Below are 6,000 nucleotides of genomic sequence, written 5' to 3' on the forward strand. Positions count from 1 at the left end.
GCCCACACTGTTCCCTTTTCCTAGGATTATGCCAAAGTTTTGGGACATGTCTAATGCCAAAAGTATGCCTCTGGAAAATCTACCATTTGCTCCTTCCAGATTCATTCTCAATTCATCTCCACCCCAGTTCTTTGTCCTGGAGCCTGAATTGAGTGGAACACATCCAGACAGAATCAGCCTTTTCTCTATACGATTCCTTTTCTTCTGGTTTCTAATATCTGCCTCCCTTCAGCCCTTAAGGCCTAGCAGCGCCAACAATGCTAGCCCGGGATTCCTCGCAGCCTGCTGCTGCTAACCGCAGGTTCCCTGGCTCTACACTGTGCTCACACATCTGTAATCATTCCTTTTGTAAATAGTCCCTCCCCAAACTATCCCACTGGGAGGGTACCAGCAGTTTATTGCTGTGACACAGTTCCAGGATGTCCATTTCCATACAGAGATTCTGAGATATCTTTCGTTCTATCTGGTTCCTGGTTGTCAGATTACAAGGTTTCCACAGCAACTTTCCACATGTTTGTTGTCCACTCCAACCTGCAGGTCTTGTAACTCTCCCTACTGCTATTTCTGGGCCACACTGGGGACCAGAAATGCCTGTGGGGTTGTCAAGGCCCTGTCTACCCAGACTTTGTGTGCACTCACTCCGTCTCTGCTTTCAGGGTTGCAACATGCAGGGAGATCCCTCTCTCTCTACTCTGTCTACCTTATGCAACCCATTAGCATGGGGTATGTTTGACAGGTGGGAGATGGGGAGAGAAAGGGTGCATGACATATCAAGAAAGGAAAAATATATACCACAACATAGAGAAGTGTATTAATATTTAAACATCATGACCCTGTAATAAATCTATAAAACTGAATATTTAACCATCCAGCTTGTGGGTTCTAAAAATAAGGATTTAAACATTCCTATTGCTAAATGTCAGGCTCTTCATTTATATAGCAAATTAAAGTTTGAAAAGCACTTCACATATAAAAGTCATTGGATCTTCAAGACAAACCCTAAAAGGATTATAAAACATGTTCCATGTTATAGGCTGAACTGTGTCCCCCACAAAATTCATATGTTGAAGTCCCAACTTCCAGTATCTCACAAAGTAACCATATTTGGAGAAAAGGTCTTTAAAATGATCATTCAGTTAATATAAGGTCTTTAGAGTGGTTTATAATCTAATATGACTTATGTCCTTTTAAGAAGAGGAAATTCGGACACAGACATGCACACATGCAGAGGAAAAGCCATGCAGAGTCAGAGGGAAAAGATGGCCCTAGGAAACTCACACACTCCATTTTATACATCAGGAAACTGAAGTTTAGAGAATTTTAAAAGCCTACCAGAAACCCACAGATTGTTTTACAGTATTATTTACAATAAGTTTTTACACTTGTAATCTTAATAATACTTAAATCCAGGCTGCCTCACACCCTCTATTACCTCTCTCAAATGTTTGTAATGTGCTCTGCAACTGTATGATATTACTGTCGTATGAGAATATTCATGAGAATATGTGTATAAACCTCTTCAAAGTCAAGCAATGCATCTATGGGCTTAGGCCACCAAGTAGTGGCTGCCTCCAGGCAGTTTCCAGACTCTTGCTTCCCTCCTCTCTCCACTCCATCTGCTGCCTTTCCAATCCTTTCCTGAATTGGCAGGCCCACTCAAAGGCTGAAAAAGAGGGAAAGAGGTGAGGGAGGAAACCTACCTAGCGCAGCAAGTGACCTGCATTGAAACGCTGTGAGGTACATGAAGGAGAGGACACTACTGCAAGTATTCAATTCCCAGTGTGGCCAGGCTGAAAAGCAGAAAACCGAGAAAGCAACAGTAATTTCTAATTTTGTTCTGAATCTGAGCACAAAAGATTGAGACTGCATAGTGCAGGAGGGTGAAAGGACAAGAGGGAAATGAAAAAGCTTGGGTTATGGGCTCGGATTTATGGCCTCCTTATCAAGAAGTTTGAGCAAATTAGTTTTACTCTTGGGCTTCCATATCCTTACCACCAAAATGACTATGTTACAGTCAAGGTTTCTTCTAGCTCTAACATTTGGTGAGATTTTTACCTGACACTGTGATTTTGTGCTTTTTCAAGGAAGTATAGATTACATCATATAGTCCCATTGCCATTTGAACCTCAATGTCAAGTTTTAATGCTCATGCTTTATTTAGGAAAATAAAGAATATTCTCAGTGTAATAGTGTTATTTGGAAATCAATTATTCCAATTTAAATAAAGTAGAAAAAACCTTGATTTACATAATCATAGCAAATGTTCCATTCATTTATTCATTCAATTAACCAAAATTGAAGGAACATCTACTATGGACTAAGTACTTACTATGCCTACCCTTTGGAGCTCATAGTCTCTCTAGTGAGAAACAGAAACAGTATGGTGTGGAAAATGCTGTGGGCTGTTTCGAATATAGGTAAGCTCAGAGTGGCATGGCAACCTCTAAAAGGGAATAGAGGACACCTAACCCAAGTCTTGCAAGGACCAGGGATCAAATTCTATTAAGACAAAAGTAGTAATTTGTACAACATCCCAGAGAGGGCTGGGCATACTTAAGGAATTATAAGAAAATGGGAGCTCAGCCTATCAAAAAGCTGGGTATTTTGAAGACTAAATCATAAAAGACTCTCATACACTGTTTATTAATGAGCCCAAACACAGAAAGCTAAATTCCTTTGCTATTCACTACTGTTTTAAAGATTTCTAAGAGATGTGAATCCTATATGTCAATCCCTCATATTTATTATATCCATACTTGCCTTGGGAAGCAAACATGCCTGAAATCTTAGGTATGGAAAAGACCTTATTAATCAGCTGGTTCAACCAACTCATTCAGGGATAAACTGAATGCTCCCAGGTCTCATAGTAGCAGAGACAAATCTAGATCCCAAGTATCTGGACTCCCATTTCAATGTTTTTGGTTGTTTGGTTGGTTGGTTTTGTTTTTTTCCTACTGAATCTCTCTGTACTTCCCATCAGCCTTTACACATAAACTTGAGAATGAAATCAGTGGTCTCTGTTATTCAATTGATCAAGCAATCAATCATTTAGAAGGCATGACAGACCTATAAATGTCTTAGAATCCACCATGATTATATGCCAGGTGTACTGCCATATATATTTATTTGTTTAGTCCATAAACCAAATTATACCTTCTGTTGGAATTGTCTTGGCTGCCAATATCCATGAATGGAGACAGTGAAAGGACATCACAATAATTTCCCCAGAGTCAAGCAAAGAAGTGGATATTGATTTATGGTTCATTTGGCAAACATTTCATGAGCACCTACTACATGCCAGGCACCGTCCTAAACAGCATCAGTGAAAAACAGAATAATTGTAAGAAGACAGCATCCAGGCCACATGGTGCTTATCTACTGAGCAAAATAGACAACAAACAAAGAAACTAATCTACATAATTATAATGTCAAACAACAATAAGTATAAGGCAAAGTTTCAAAATGCAGCAAGTGAAAAAAATTTTCTTTAAATTCTGAAGGAACAGAAAGTGCAATAAGAAGAAACTGTAATGACTCACTTCCAGAAAAGAAAGATACTTGGATATATTGAAGCCTTTCACATTCACCTTCCTCTGCCGTGGAGTAATTCTTAGAAACGTAGTGGGCAGAAGTAGGAGGCATTCTCAAATTTTTTTCTGGAGTGTCAAGAACCACCCTCCTAGCTCTTATCAGACTGGTTTTTAGAGAGACATCAAACCTCAGCACTTTCTTCTCCAAACATGAGGTAGTCCGTGTTTTTATATCAATGAGCAATGGCTCTTCTAACATTTCTAGAAGAGTTCACGGTCCCCTTTGAATATCTGATTTAATCTTCTTTTTTTTTTTTTAAGATTTTATTTATTTATTTGACAGAGACAGACAGCAAGAGAGGGAACACAAGTAGGGGGAGTGGGAGAGGGAGAAGCAGGCTTCCCACGAGCAGGGAGCCCAATGTGGGGCTCGATCCCAGGACCCTGGGATCATGACCTGAGGCAAAGGCAGATGCTTAACAACTGAGCCACCCAGGCGCCCCATGAATATCTGATTTAAAATAGAGAACTTCCCTTCCCCAAAATACCCACTAGTGCCTACATAGAAAATGTTGCATTAAATTTCAGGGGAACCATTGAAGACCAATGATCCTCCTAGCAACCACTCCAAAAAAATATTTTTTTCCTGCATTATGGTGAGTGGATTCTAACTGGTTTAGGCCCAGTGGACTGTGATCCAAGAGTTCTCCGGTTTAAAAATTGCACATGTTCAGAGACCTCTTGGCCAAAGGGCTTTAGGTTGCCAGGCTGCACTGCTCAGGGAGCAAAATTCACATGTGGTACCAGCAGTACTATTGACTGCTGGTTATTAAAGACCAAATAGGATTGCAATCCTCTTAATTTAGAAAAAGAATTTTAAATATACATGTGAAATTAGGTGCTACTGAAAGGCACAGAATAAATATAACAACAAAATCCTCAAAACAGTGGTTCTCAATTCATATTCACACACATATTAGAATCACTTGGGGAGTATTTAAAAAGACTGATGCTCAGGACCAAATCAGACCAATGAAATCAAATCTCTCAGAGTGGGGCCCAGGACCTGGTGGTGGTTAAAATCTCCCCAGATAATTCCAGTGCAAAGCCTGGTTGCAACCCACTGTTTTAGAAGGGCTGACTAACTCTCATGCATTGTGAACCTAGCTATAGTGAATTAAAAGAAATGCTTAAAACTAAATCCAATTGATAAGAGTTGTTTATGCAGTTGATCAGAACTTAAAGCCCAATAATTCTAATGGTTCTGAATAGTCCTAACATTTCACAGAATATATGAGGAACAGAAAACCTATCAGTAAATAGGTAGTTGGTTTCCTTTTATGGATCAAAACAAACACAAATACCTGTGAGCAAACATTCTTCCTACTCCTTCCTGGAATTCCAGTAACTAGCTTAGTTAGACACATATGAAGGCTTAATTAACATTTGCTGATTTAACCACGCTATTTTGGTCCTTTCTTTCTCCATCAAACACTCTGGGAAAGAGAACATCAGGATCATTCAGTAGGTTATCTAATGGGGCATTTAACTGCACCCTTGAGAAGCAATATTACTGAATTCATTCTTTCATTAAAATATTGACTATCTACCATGTGCCAATTACCATAATTTGTGTGAGGGATGATAATGATAATAATTTAATCCTTTCCAAATCATTTCCAACATCTTCTTTTAAACAATTATTGGACCTTAGTTCCAAGAAGATTAAGAGACCCTCAAGACCGCAGAGTTAGTGTGTGGCAGAGGGTAAACTGGAACTCCAATCTTCTAATTCCCAATGTGATGCTATTTTGTAGGGAGCAAAGTACATCACTTTTATTATATGTGTAAATTTAAAGTAATAAGACTAATTCTGAAAGTAGATGATTGTGTGGAAAGAAGTCACATGTGTAACATAGAGGAACTTCCCAGTTCTATCAGTTTTGTGTAAGTAACTTTGGGATTAGAAATAGGTTCCCTGGGATGCCCGGGTGGCTCAGTCTATTAAGCGTCTGCCTTTGGCTCAGGTCATGATCCCAGGGTCCTGGGATCGAGTCCCACATCGGGCTCCTTGCTCAGTGAGGAGCCTGCTTCTCCCTCTGTCTGCTGCTCCCCCTGCTTGTGCTCTCTCTCTCTCTGACAAATAAATAAATAAAAATCTTAAAAAAAAAAGAAAGAAAGAAATAGATTCCCTTTCGTGATTGGGTTGAAATGATTTTTGTACTTAGAGCAAATAATATCAAGTTCTTTGTAAGGTAAAGAAAATTGTCTCTGAGACTCTAAGAGAATAACTGAGGTAAGTAAAGCAAAGAATAATTTGAGACCAGCACATAAGGCTTAAGGAAAATGGAAAGAATATGTTGTTTTCAAAATAAATCTCTAATTTCACACAAAAATAATCAATCATTCAGAGATTTCAGTTATTCGTATAGACTACTGTGAGAATTCTTAAAATTTAGGTGGGGGGGAA

Source organism: Neomonachus schauinslandi, chromosome 3 (assembly GCF_002201575.2).
Source record: "Neomonachus schauinslandi chromosome 3, ASM220157v2, whole genome shotgun sequence".
NCBI classification, from domain to species: Eukaryota; Metazoa; Chordata; class Mammalia; order Carnivora; family Phocidae; genus Neomonachus; species Neomonachus schauinslandi.